At 36.6% G+C, this 15014-nt stretch overlaps 1 long non-coding RNA gene across 1 annotated transcript in view; it reads left to right on the top strand.

Moving 5' to 3' along the window:
* The first annotated feature begins 406 nt into the window (after nt 1-406).
* The window catches only part of LOC103882826, a 36438-nt gene continuing 21830 nt past the window's right edge, over nt 407-15014 (top strand). Inside the window, exons 1-4 of the long non-coding RNA XR_002520930.2 lie at nt 407-8104; nt 8317-8420; nt 8935-9015; nt 13331-14392. This is a non-coding gene — a long non-coding RNA (uncharacterized LOC103882826). The remainder of the gene's footprint in view (nt 8105-8316; nt 8421-8934; nt 9016-13330; nt 14393-15014) is intronic.

Genomic DNA, 15014 nt, shown 5'->3' with positions numbered 1-15014 from the left:
TCTGAAAGATTGTTATTAATCTGTTCTTTAAATATTTGGTAACATTTACTGGTGAAGATGTCTGGACCTGGAATTTTCTTGCAGGAAAAAATTTAACTATTAATTAAATGATATTTGATATATGTATATTCATATTCTTCATTTCTTTGAATGTTAGTTTTGCTAATTTGTGTTTTTCTTAGAGTTTATCATTTTATTTTAGGTGTCTAATTGAATGATTCAATATATTCATTTATAATTTTTAAAATGCATACAGTCAGTAGTGATGTCCCCTTCTTTATTTCTGATATTTGGAAACTTGTGTCTTATTCTTTTTATTTTCTAGCTCAATATAGCTAAACATTTGTAAATTTTGTTTTATTTATTTTATTTTATTAATTTTCTTCATAATTTTTATTCCTAGTTCTTTTTTCCTCTAATTTCTATTTCCTTTTCTCCACTTACTGTGAGTTTAATTAGCTTTATTTGTTCTAGTTTCTTAAAGTGGAAGTTAGAATATTGGCTTGACATTTTACTTACTTCCTGATAGAAGTTTTCAAAGCTATGCATGTCTCTCCAAGGACTGCTTTAGCAAAATACCATACATGTTCGTATTTTTTTTTGTTTTATTTTCCTCTTCTTTCCCGTGTTATTTCCTTCCTTCTACCTTAATTGGGTTCATTTGGCAGTTATTTAAAAAATTATTTTGGTTATTTATATATGATAGCTTTTCCATACTTCCTTCTCATTTTTTATGTATCTTTACATGATGGATGTATTTCATTAAATATTATATAGTATGATTTGGTTTTCTTATTTAGCCTGGTTTACATGCTTTTAAATAACAGTATTTAGCCCATTTAATTTTTTTTATAGTTTTAAACAGGATACTGAGACATAATTGACATACAATACAATGCATCTATATCTCATTATTATCATAATTTGCATTTCCTTAACAACAAATAATGTTGAGGATATTTTGATTTGTTTATTGGCCATTAGTATATCTTTGGTAAAATATGTATTTAAATATTTTTCACACTTTTACAAATTATATTCCTTGTCTTATTATTCAGTGTAAAAGTGCTTTGTGTACTCTCCATTCAAATGCTTTGTATTTTCTCAGTGTGTAAAGAGAGAGAGAGAAAGAGACAGAGATCTCCCTTTATATATGCATGTGCCTGTGTGTATGCCCCAACAGAAAATCATTTTGTTTTGTTCGGTTTTACTTAGATTTAGCTATTCATTATTTTCATTTTATTTATCCCTTGCTATATCTCTGACCTTCCTGCCAGTCATTTGACTTTAGCATGAAGAAATTCGTGTGTATTTATTTTACCGTGGGTCGGATGATGACGAATTCTCTTAGTTTTCGTTAATATGAAAATGTCATTATTTCCATTTCATTCTTAAAAGATATATGCATTTGCAATGTAATTCTAGGTAGGCCATTTTCCCCAGATCCTTATAAATATAATTCTATTTTTTTCTAGTTTCCATCTGTGAAAATCTAGCTATCAGTTTGTTTTACATTTGAAGATAGTATTTTCTCTTTCTGTTTCTGGCTATAAATTTAAATGTTTTCTTCCTTTTTACTTTTCTACAGGGTCTACATAATCATCTCAGTTCTATTTACTCATGTTTTCAGCCAGCTATTCACAGTGATACTTGAATATTTGACTTTATGTCATCTTTCAATTTTAGAAAATTCTTATATTTCAAAAATTTGTTTCCACCTCTTAGTCCTGCTTCTCTTTCTAAGACTTCAGCGAAATGTATATTAGAATTCTTACACTCTTTCTTATGTTTCTTACTGTCTTTCACCATTTGGTATTCCATCATGAACAATTTTTGGGTATATTTTTCAATTTATTATTATTGCAAATGTGTCTATGCTGCTGTAGAATGTACCTATTAGTTCTTAATTTTAGTTATTTTTTTTAGTTCTGTTACTTTGCTTATAGTTTTATAGAGTCTTACTGTTTACCAAAGTCCTCCATCTTGTTTCAGTTCTTTAAATACATATATTTTAAAGTTTGTATCTAATAACCTCATATCTGGAGCCCCTGAAAGCTTGCTTTTTTGTTATGTGTCTTATCTGCTGTCTATTTTGTTTCCTTTGGTTTCCTTGTTGTCATCTCTTCATCTTCTTTGGATATTTTTTATTTTAAAATAGACATTTAATTTCCAAAATCGTTTGCAGAAATAATTCGGAAACTAGGATATTTCCTCCTTCAACAGAGAATTTCTCTGTACTTCCATCAGGCTCCTCAGTAGCCAATAATCCAGAAGCAGCTTGATTCAATTTCAGAAAGTGAGATGATTTAAACATGAGCTGCAGTCTCTGAGTGTCTGCCTTACCCTTGTCCTCACGAAATCAGAGGTTTTTCACCAGGAATTTCCAGCCCAAAGCGGAGAGTTTTAACCATAGAGCTGACATTTGGGGAGGTTCTAGATTACAGTCTCTTCCTCCAGTACTCCAGAGGTTATCAAAAGTTCTGTGCAAGCTTTGATCCTCTCATTTTTGTTCATTCTGGAGCAAGCAAAATCCCATTGCCCCAAAGTGGCACCACATCATGAGCTAGTTTGCCTTTTCTTAATCCTTCCCCAGATCATAGCCAGTTATGCCTCCATAATGTGTTAGCTCTCCCATGCAATCCAGTAGATGGCTTTGTATTTTTTTTTTCAAGATTTTTAATTGTGAATGGGAGATTTGATCTGAGTTATCTATTATTTCTTTATTAGAATCAGAGGTCCAAAAATGCTTAGAAGATGCTCAATAAATACTTTTTAGATGAAAGACTAGAATAAATGTGTAAGTTCTGAATGGAAAGAAACATGTGAGTATATAGATATAATTATAGCAGAGACAATAACAGCTATATTCAGTAGGACCTGGAGACATTGTAGTGTTTGCATCCACTCAGCCACATTTGTTAATTATGTCTAATCCCCAATGAGCCTAAACAAAAAGATTTAAAAGGCTGCTGAAGACTACGTTTTGTGCAACGCACAGAATGTTATATGAAAACATGGGATCCCAAATAGGGGATCCAAAAACATGCAAACGCTACAGCCAATGGGAAAGATTGCATAGAAATAAATAAAAATACTTTAAAAGCAATAAATACATAGTGAGTACCTACGCTTCTCTGCTTCTTCTTGAAAGTCATGCTGCAAGTTCTCATACTTTTTTCTTCTCAGATATTTAAGTAAATTTCTGATATTTCTTAACTATTTCCCTTTCTGTACATTTCTTACCTATCTGTAAAACCTTACAGAAATTACAGAATTGGGAAAATTTTTTATCAAAGTTTCATCCTTAATCCTTGAAAGCGTAATCCAGATGACAGTTCCGTTTCCTGAGCATTGGTTACTGTGGTCTACTCCCCACATCCTGAAATGATGACGTTGTACTATCGTCTTTCTCCTTTTACCTGTTTGGCCAATTCAATCTTAATATTTTGAAATTGGTGCTTTTCTCTTTTCTGTCTATTCTTCCTTGGTTATGATTGTATTCATTTCCACAAATAAAAATATTGTATCTGTAATAATAACTTGAGAGGAAGCCATTACTCTAATCCTGATTTTTCGTCTGAGCCACAGACACAAATTCCAGATGACCTGTAGGACAAAGCCCATGCAGATTTTCAATGAGCTTTTCATCTCAACATTTTCAAAACTGTACTCTTTATCTACTTACTGCTGCTATCTACTCCCACACCTGTTTTCTTCCTATGATGCCTGCTTTATCAATGTCACACAATAGTCTATTGTAAATAGTCCTGGAAACTCCAAGACATCATTAATGTGAATGCAGGAAAGAGATGATAATTTACGGTAAAAAAGGTTGGTCAGAGAAGCTGCCAAATGGTAGAATATAAGTGAAGTAAAACAAGTGAAAAACAAACATAAGCCAATTTAAAATATTTCTTTTCCAAGGAACTTAATGTTTCCTTGAGAACTTATGCCTGTGGACAGTTCTGCTATTACTACTCAAGCTACCAAGTATTATGGCAGATAATGGAGATCACACACACTTTGTGAGGTGCTGCTCTGAGTGATGTATATGCACTTATTCAATTAATTCTTACATGAGGAAGCTGAGACTCAAAGACACAGAATGATTTGCTGAAGCTTACAAGCTGAGACTTAGGACTAAATAACTTCATATGGAAAGTTTTGTTTGTAAGAAAAGGAAGAAGCAGATCATAATTATGCAGGTATGTTTTCATTTAACTTCAAGAAGAAAAGCTATCTAGAAACAGCCTTAAATTCTAACAAATTGTTTTCATCTCACCTTGGCGCATGGTCTTCTTAGAGCTAGTATTGGAAATCTTGTCCTGTGGTTCTATGGCCAGCTTCCCTTATCCTACTGAGAAGGTAAGTACTTACCAGACACTACAACTGTCACCAGCTCTCAGATTCCCCCGCTGCCCTGTTATATTCAACAAAAAATGTAATAGACTAATTACATTGTCTAAATGTAATAGACAACCATAACTCTTACAGAGTTAACCTGTCTCTGGGTAACCTGTCTGCTTGAGTATTTACATATACAGGTTTATTTGCATTTACATATACAGGTATATGAAAATAGGATTTTAATTCATATTCCTAAAATTAAAAAAGAATGATAGAGCATGAGTAAATTATGAGTTTGAAAATTCCCCAATCTTTTTCAGCAACAATTTTCATGTTTACTTACACCCCTGTATTCTCCTACTTTATGAGTTATAAACTCCCTTTGCATGCCTTCTCTCTGCAGGAAAATGGAGGCAAGTTTTAAATATAGATTTTAAATATAATTACTATTTATGGAAAATAGTAATTAGGTAGTTCTCTAGCCTTGGGCAAATACTGTAATTTCCCTGTACTTCATTTCCTTATCTTTAAAATAAAGGTATCAGAAGAAATTATCTTAAAATGTCCCTCCAAGTTCTACCGTTCTGTGATACACCATAAAATAAACTAACTAACTGCCATTTAGGGATGTCTCCAATAACGTGACATATATGACTTCCATTTATGGATGACTATGCCCTTTATTGACCTTGACATAGACTCTCCAGAGTCACACATTATAGATAAGAGATGTATGTACATTTAGCTCCATTTAACATTATGGCATCAGGGAAATGTAGAATTGGAGCTGGAATCCAATTCTTGATATTTTATAATCTCTGCTTCTAAAAATCTATACCTAGCAATAAAAATGTAATAAATACCTTTTTTTTGTGCCACCCGGTTAAAAGTTAGTTCCAAGGATGTTACAATGAAACTGTCGGTACAAATAAATCTGAAAAAGAAACTAAAAAGATCTTAAAGAAAGTGTCCGTTTGTATTTCCTAGGGGTGAATCGGCCTGGAAACTGTTCATTCTCTCCCAAGCCTGAAATGGCAGATAAACAACCCCACGTCATGCTGGGAAGAGAAAGCTTGGAATCCCTGGCACGTGAGGAAACAGAGCCTGGCATAGATCAGAGTTCTCCATCCAGAGTGTCAGGACTTAGCTGCGTGCTTTCACCAGCTGGGAAGAGGGAACTGATACTGGAGGTAACAAGGGCCCAGTTTTGTTTTGTTTTCCTATAATCTCACCTGATAGGGAAGAACACCTGTAGATATGTAAAGCTGATTATCTCTTCATAAAAGATGGACCAGCCTCTACAAGGACCATAATGCTATGCTTGACAGAGTGACACAGGCCAGTGATGGAGCGGCAGAGTCTTACAACGGACCATGAGAAAAACATTACCTGGCCACAGAATCATGTGACAAGGCGAGGGTCCCATCTGGGATGGGGGTGCGTGGGAACTGCCTTTGTTCCTAGATGATTAAAAACAGGAAAGTGGACTTAAGTGAGAATGGACCAGGCCACGCAGAATGATATTATACAGGGGAAGGGAGGTCTTTATAAGGGGATGCAGTGAAAAACTTATAAAGGTTGAAAAGAAAGTTATCAGTAGTGGGAGTATATTATCAGTGATAACAGCTTTCTAGAGTGTGGAGTAGTTAATCTTTAAGACATGATTACTGTGTGCAGAGTGAATCTGAAAACTACTGAAATGTCAGAAAAGATTGAGTTGAAGTCACCAAATGTCATGACACGAAAACTGTTAACTACCAGTTTTAGAATTCCTATTAAGAAAATAATATAAGAAAAACAAGACAATGTCTGTGTGACACAGTGATTTATAAATTTTGGTAAGCACCAACATTACCTGAAAATTTGTTAAAAATACAATTGCTGATACCCCACTCTTGGAGATGATGCAGCAGGTGTGCCGTGGAAGCTGTTCAGAAGGTGTGTGCACACTCCAGATTAGATCTCTACAGCCCAGGCTCATTTTCCTTACATTCATGTGCTATTAATAGATACACGGGCTCATGCACTGAGAGGCTGCTTCTTTTGAGCACTGAAGGAATGAATACATACAAAGTGATTAAAACAATCCTGGACACATTGTAATCACTTCCAAGTGTCGGCTGTACATGAATATAAGCATTCACTCAGAGACAAATACTTACTGTCATGCATGCGGATGTGTATGTAAATACATTTGTCTAAGCAAATCAGGTACACATTAATAAAGTGGAAGCAAGGCTTTTCAATCCCTCTCAAATAATACTTTATTGTTCACTAAGCTGTGAATTTTTAATATCTTGTCTTGAGCCCTGAGTGAAGACCAGAAAGCAATCAGAGGTCACTGCAAGTAGCTCAGGCTGGGATTCCAACAAAAGCGAGTCTTGTCTGTGACAGTTACACAAATTACATTTTGCCTGTCATCTTGCTTTGAATAAATATACTGAAATATAAGTGAAGACAAGATCAATGCTCAACAAGAAAAATTGCTTTGCTTTGGGATATTTGGGAAACTACCTAACTGCCATTAACATATTAGATCTGTCCTTTTAAATTTTTTCATCAGCTCCAACTACTGCAGTAAAATTCTCATGTGCAATTTAACTGCAGCATTAATGAAGCTGATTGGTCTATAACATGCAGGGTCAGTTTTATCACCCTTTAAAACACCTGAATTAAGATGTTTTTATCCCAACCACTACAGAAAATAACCACTTCAATGCATGCTCCCTAAAAAGAAAAAAAAAAAAAAATTGGAGAAAGTTAGCCTAATTTAATTCTTGATAAGATCTTTAAAGCTTGAAAGTCACAAAATGTAATCGAAATCTGCTTTTTAATTTCCCCAAAGCTACTGTAAAACTCTGCAAATTATATTCACTGTGAGTGTGATTTTGCAATGCAGCAGCCACACCGGGGGAAGGTAACACCTTTTGGAGCTAGGTTAAGGAAAGTAGCCTGGGTAGTAAAAAGTTGGCCTCATGTAAATTCCCCAGATCAGCAATGTAAAGACCTTACTGGTATGAAAGGAGTTGAGATTTTATTTGGAAGCTCTGAAAATAATGTATTCAGTAACTACTATATGTTTAGTGATCAGTAAAGTGACAAGATTTTAATAAGATTTCTTACAATTTCATGAAAATCACACAGCAAGTAGCAATAGCTTTAATAATAGAAGAGCTGTCTCTCAGTTGTCCAGTTCTTCTCTGCTTACTGAAGTAATATGGTGACTACAGACACCCATGAGCCTTACAGATTTTAAAACAAGTTGACTGAAGATGTGATATACGCCAACTTTGACAAAGAAGGGAAACTATCGCCACATGCCTGCATTCTTGTTGACCGAAGCTTTTTACTTCTCACTTGAATCTCATTTTTAATCCTCAGAAATATACTTTCCTCCTCAATCATAGTGATTCATAACCTTCTAAAACCTTACGATTCTGAAAACCTACACAAACACTTTGGGACCTGTCCCAGCCCTTGACTCGCTGTGAGTATGGATTTCAGTGACCTTGCTATCCTTTATTTGGTGGTTTTTGTACCTGGAGTTAAACATTCATGGCTGTATTCACCTTCTAGGTCGGTATTCTTAAGATGACCACAGTGAGTAGCATTGAAGAGCCAACGTTCAAATGAGTAGCATTGAAGAGCCAAGAGCCAACATTCAAATGCTTCTCCCACAAGAGATTCAGCATTCTGCAGAGCTGGATGATTCTCAGATCACCACTTAGCTTCCTGAAGCCAGCAACCTATGTCAAAGGTAGGATTCAACAACCACCTTATACAACATCTTGACTTTAAAAAGAGTAGAAGATGACTCATTGAAATTAAAAGATTGTCCAGATATTAAAAGGGCATCATTCAGGAAAGATAAAGAATAGATGCCATGTTGTTGAGAAAAGTCGAAGGTATCCCCTTCAAATCTTAACTCTTCTCAGTTTCATAGTTACTGAGTAACATCTCTCTCTGCAGAAGTTCCAACAAATACAAACCTAAATATGATAAATGGAAGGAGGAGAATGTGTGGGCTCAAAGAACTCAGGCAGTAATGAAAAACTGGGAGGAAGTGAAATGAGGTGAGCTTTTGATGAAGCAAAGGATTAGAGTTGGGGGAGATGGGGGACAGATAGAGTGGGAGAGGGAGGCCATTGCAGCCCTGGGTTGCTGGTGGTGGTCTGTGTGGATGAGGGGTGGTGCTGAGTCTGAGTCTGCAGGGAGGGACTCTGACCACCATCTCTGAAGTGTCTTTATTAGGCTGCTTTCTGGGACTTGGATGGAGATGCAGGAGTGAGCCAACATTCTTCTCAGCCTTCTAAATTTGGGGTTCTGTGGGATAAGGGGGCCACAGCCTGTACCAGTCCCAGTGTCTGCAAAACCTCTGATGGGGGTTCCTTCCTTCACCCCACATTTTTCCAACAAGGGTGCCTGCTCCTCACTCCCCACCATTCCCCCTATTATCTACTTCTGAGACTTCTTGGGCCTTGGAAAATGTAGGAATCCCTTCCCTGCATTTGCTGAGGACACAAAATGTGTCCATTTTGACTGCAGCCCCGAGAATACATGTTTCTACTATGACTATCAATGTTCCAGATGGTGACTCACATCAGGCTGGGCCTGAGGATCAGGACAATTTGGAGCAGAGCCCCATCCACCTCTGGACGGAGAGTGCACGTAAGCAGTAAAGCTTTGCTGTTTTAACTACTGAAATTGGGGTATCTTGCTCCTGCAGCATGGCGTATGATAACACTTGGGGATTGTCTCCTTTACAAAGTGAGTGAGGGCATTCTCCTGTGAGAGCACAAGTGAGCAGAATATTTGCTGCCAGAAAAGTAGGCCGAGATATCGTTCTTCTGTTTACCAAATAGTCCCAGCTTCCCAGCTTTTACGCACTGCGCAGGATTGCACAATCATTCTTTGAAGATCATGTGGCCGTGTAGCTTGTCTTATTCAGTGAGATATGAGTGAAGTGACATCCATCAGGCTGCTGTGGTCCATTCTCACTGCTCTAGAGACCCTGGAGGTGCTTATTGGGATGACGCCTCTGTCAGCCTAGATCTTTGAGTGACGATGACTACAGGACTGGTACTTGATTGTCTATTTCTGCCGCATAAAATTTAGTCTGTACAAAACAACAAAGAGATCTAAAGAAAAAATGTTCTTTTTTTTTTTTTTTTTTTTTTTGGAGATGGAGTCTCCCAGGCTGGAGTGTAGTGGTATGATCTCGACTCACTGCAAACTCCGCCTCCTGGGTTTTCAAGCAATTCTGCCTCAGCCTCCCGAGTACCTGGGACTACATGTATGCGCCACCATGCCTGGCTAATTTTTGTATTTTTAGTCGAGAAGGAGTTTTACCATATTGGCCAGGCTGGTCTTGAACTCCTGACCTCATGATCTGCCCACCTTGGCCTCCCAAAGTGCTGGGATTACAGGCGTGGGCCACCACGCCCAGCCAAGCAGAAATATTCTTAAGCATCATAACTACATACAGATAGTCTTTCAACATGAAGCTCACATTTTCATAGCAGATATAGCTTTCTTTGGGAGTTTCTTCGGGATTACAAGTGCAGGTCATTATGCATGGTAATTTGTTTATTCATTTTTTTTTTTTTATAGGAACAGGGTCTTTCTATGTTCCCCAGGCTGGTTGTGAACTCCTGACCTCAAGTGATCCTCTTACCTCTGTTTCCTAAAACATTGGGATTACAATTGTAAGCCACCATGCCCAGTCATAGCATTTTTAAAAAATTGTATTTCTTTGGTGTCCTTTTGCAGATATTTCATTACTTTGTTGTTAAAGTGGTAAGAAAGGAGTTGAGTGCCTCTGTCTCTGGTTGTGCTGATGAGCCCTCTTTTTCAGGCCATGCCTCTCCAAATGACAATTAGCTATATATATATATAGTTAACACAATATATATAGTTAATACAATATATATAGTTAATACAATATATTCAGTTAATACAATATATATAGTTAGTATATATAGTTAATATAATATATAGTTAATACAACATATATATAGTTAATACAATGAACTAAAGTCATTGAAGTAAATGTGATGTTTTGAGGAGAGTTTATATATTGAGAAGAAAGAAATCCAAAAAGAAAGAGATGGAGTCTCGCTCTGTCACTAGGCTGGAGTGTGCAGTGGCGCAGCCTTGGCTGACTGCAACCTCCACCTCCTGGTTCATGCAATTCTCCTGCCTCAGCCTCCCAAGTAGCTGGGGCTACAGGTGTCCACCACCATGCCCAGCTAATTTTTTGTATTTTTAGTAGAGATGGGGTTTCACCATGTTGGCCAGGATGGCCTTGATCTCTTGACCTCATGATCCGCCTGCCTCGGCCTCCCAAAGTGCTGAGATTACAGGCATGAGCCACCACACCTGGCCAATATTTTCTTATTTTCTGTATTCTTGATGCTTTGACATCTGGGGCTCTCCTGACTGGAAGGGCTATCACTTCCAAGGCTAGCTAATTCCTAGAGACAGCAAAGAACTTTCCCGAGAGCACACCATTACCCATCCAGAGTCCATACCCCAAACGCCTCTTTTTATTGGGCATTCTAATTCTGGCACACCAGCGTCAGGTATTAGACAGCTAGGACCACTCCTGCAGCTCAGAGCCTGCAGAAATCATTGAAACTAACCAATACTAGAGCTATCCAATCCTAAAGCTGTTCAGTTTGCTTTTCTGGCCTTGCCCATTTCTCCTAGGGGAAACCAGAGTAAAGGCAGATGTCTACAGTTTTTACCTCTCTGCCTTCCCATCTCACTTGGTGGCCTTGTAGGGTGCACTGTCTCCCTTTCTAGGGGGGATTCTCTAGAATTTGATTATTCCATGAGAATAATCAAAACTTCTTTCTTTTCTGAGTCTAAGTGCCTTTCCATGCCTGATTAAAACAAACCTTGGGTACCAAGAAGACACTAATAACAGCTAATATCAGAATGCTAGTCTTAAAGCACAACACAGATATTCATGACTGCTTAAAAAACCTTAGGCCAGCCAAGTGCGGTGACTCACGCCTGGTATCCCAGCACTTCAGGAGACTGAAAAGGGCAGATTACCTGAGGTCAGAAGTTGGAGACCAGCCTGGCCAACGTGGTGAAACCCTATCTTTACCAAAAAATAAAAATAAAAAAATACAAAAATGAACTGGGCATGGTGGTGTGCACCTGTATTCCCAGCTACTCGGGAAGCTGAGGCAGGAGAATCGCTTGAACCTGGGAGGTGGAGGTTGCAGTGAACCGAGATTGCGCCATTACGCTCTAGCCTGGGCAACAAGGGCAAAACTCCGTCTCAAAAAAAAAAGAAAAGAAAAAGAAAACTTAGGCCACCTGGAAAATATGAAACCAAAATAATAAGACTTTTTCACTCCCCACTCCCAGAAATCTCCCCTTAGTATCCTTTCATCCATTGAAGGCATGCCCACACTCCTAAGTGTCAAAGCTACTTCATTCTTGATTCTTCTTTCTTCCTTACCCATCTGCACATGAGTAATGGAGCTTCTATACCTCAAATATCTTTCAAATCTCTTCTTACTCTTCATATCTGCGTGGAACATTGTAGTTCAGGCCACCACCACTTCTTCCTTAAACCACATAGCTGTTTCCAAATGTGTTCTCTGTACACACTCTTCTCTTGAATCCCATTCCCCATATTGTTGCCATTATTTTTTTCAAAACACGTTTTGATTCCTTTCTTCAGGAATGTTTTGGCTCTTGATTGCCTAATCCAGGCAGTTTCTTACCTTTAGAAAAATATTCTGCTCACAAACTGCAGTTTCATTTAGGCCTCTATGTTAAATTATTTTCAAGCATCTAACACGCCAATTATTATCTACTTTAGGAACATTATGTCTCTTATTTTCTCTGAACACCTAGGACTTTTCCCAGTCTCCTGTCTTCTGTGATTCTATTATTCTTCTTAAGTATCTTCCCTTAAGATTTTTTTTCTGGAAAGTGCTCATTTATGCAGAGGTTCCTCCTGAATCAGAATAAATCTTTCTCTCTCTTATAAATCAATCATAATTTGTACAGTCTACATTTCAAAATCTTATTTTAAAATAATTACTTTCATGACATTTTCCCCCACAAAATATGGTTTTCAGAGTGCAATAATCCTAACTTAAATATGTTCATAACTATTAACATTCCAAAACATATTAGATGTTCAAAGATTAAATGAAGCCTATTTATCTTGATTAAAAGATACTCACACATTCAATATATGAAGAAGCATTATTAAATTTGAAAAATAAAATTCGCTGCTATAATAAATGGATTTAACTGTTAAATGTTTAATATGGTACCTTTTGAAATAAAAAAAAAAAGAAAATTTGATGCACATTAAATAACCAGAAACAGAACTCAATAGAAAACTGAGCCATGCATATGATAAAGGTAGTATCTTGTCAGCAGAGTAACTTGGCAAGAGATTTGAGGCTGACAGAACTGTTTGAACAGTCCTGTGCTAGCTGGTTACTATGGAAATAAAAGCAAAAGTAAAACAGAGTGTGGAGGGGAAAAAATCAGAAGTAATTGTGTGTGGCTTAAGTTGTGGACAGATAATAGCTAAAATCACCATAAGAAGTCAATCCATCTTGTAGTGGTATTGTTGACAATAAATCCTGTAAGGTCGTCTATTGAACATCTTGACACTCTTTAAATACACAACTTCTATGTAAATATCAAATCAATCAGAACTTGTTTAAATATTAATGCATCCATGATTAACCAGAACATTCTTGGGTCTGTTTAAGTATCAACCTGACACTTACCTTTATATGAAAAAGCATATACAGAAGGCTATAAATCAAATTTTTAAAATGTAGTCATCAAATTCATACTAAATTATTTTTACTCATTTGCTTTAATTGCATAATAATAATTGTATTATACTGTGAAAATTATAACTCAAGAAAAACTTCTAGAAAATTCAGCCACAGTATTTGTTATATATTTTGACAGCATTTTATTTTATTCCTATCAGGTAATTTGATGCCAGCATGGAATATTGGACTAAAATATTTGAAAAAGAAGCACTATAGAGATAGTCTTAAAAGAGATAAAATGATGTGAATGGCAAAGACTAAATGACTACAATACCAGTTGGGTTGGAAGGTGAGACAAAGCCTATTTATGCTAGTGTTTCTGAAAGGTTATTACTTTGCTTCAACGCTTTACAAATTTCTCCAATTCCTTTATTTCAGTTTGAGTGAGTAGATACAATCTAGGCATGTTGCTACCGCAATTGACTAAATAGTTCTAAAAGTTGTTAAAATGCATTCTCTCAAGTTTTAACTTGCTACTGAATAATGTATTAGTACATTAAAAAGTGTAGCCCAATTTGCCATGATTCTGGTGTGGTTTGATTTAAATTATATGTGTGGCTGAGAGGGGATTATTGTGCAGCATAGTTTCAATATTCCCTTCCACTCATATTGAGTAAATATTAGCTTTCGGTTTGAAGTGGAGGATAGCTGACTGTTCCCAGCACAGTCTCCAGCCTCCTTTAAGCATAATTCCCACCTCCCTGCCAGCTGGACCTTTTAAAATAAAAAAGACTAAAAATGTGTTAAAGAGTATGACAAAAAGAAGCAGTATAACATGAGAAGTTAAAATTATAATTTAACTTACTCCAAAAATCTAAAAGAACCTAACCCACTAATGATATAACCAAAATGATGGAAGCGGGAATTATACTGCAGCAATGACTAGAGTGTTATTATCTTAGTCTTGTCCGTCTGAAAGATAGTAGTTTCATCAGTCATTTGTTTCTTACAGTATCCTTGGCTTATGGGATTCATGGTCCCTACCAGCCAAACCCAAAGCAGTACTATCTCTGAAACATAAATTTGGCATTTTGAATCCGTGGACTATCTCACAGAAAACTAGTAAATCAGAAATTTGGCAGATTGAGTATCGGTGTCGAATCACATCTTGACAAATACCTATGAAGGAGACAGGGGAAGGAAAATCAATAATTCGAGTACATTTCCACACTCTCCATATATGTGTCAATGTTTGAAAGTGTCAGAGAACCAAGCATAAGGTAAGTCTTACTCTGGGAAAGTAGGTTACAGAGTGAAAATTGAAGTATGTGTTTAACAAACCTGCTCCCTAGTTTTGGATTTAAAAAGAGGATTCTGACAACAAGCAATGGAAAAAAAGAGCAGAACCCAGCACAAGTCATCAGTGGTTGGATAAAGGGAAAAAATAATAAAAGTTTTAAAAATAAACCAGGTGATTTATAAAACACATGAGAAATCCAAGCTTTATTCTGGAGAGTCAGAGGAAAGGCATAGCTCTGAATGTTTACTGGAAATGACGGAATAAAATGTACAGTGTCCTAGTGTATACGATAGGATTCAAGACAAAGCTTCTATAAAAGAGATCGAAAAGGCAAGCCTAAAATAGAATGAGACAGATAGACAAATCAATGATTACATCATCCCCCAAAGCTTAAGGAAATAGAAAATGCAGTTGCAAACTTAAAATTCTTATTGGAAATTGAATAAAAATGCAAATTGGACAGTATGGAAAAGAATCAGCAGTGTCAAGAACAATCCCTAGACTTTTCTCCCAGAATAAAGATGCAGACGAAAAATAAAAAGAAAACATTATATTGAAATAGACAATGTTGCACTTTACGGGAGTCTGCGCTCCTGGAAAGC

Source organism: Papio anubis, chromosome 4 (genome assembly GCF_008728515.1).
Source record: "Papio anubis isolate 15944 chromosome 4, Panubis1.0, whole genome shotgun sequence".
Taxonomy (NCBI): Eukaryota; Metazoa; Chordata; class Mammalia; order Primates; family Cercopithecidae; genus Papio; species Papio anubis.
The sequence above is the reverse complement of the archived record's forward strand: the minus strand, read 5'-3'. Positions and strand labels throughout refer to the sequence as shown.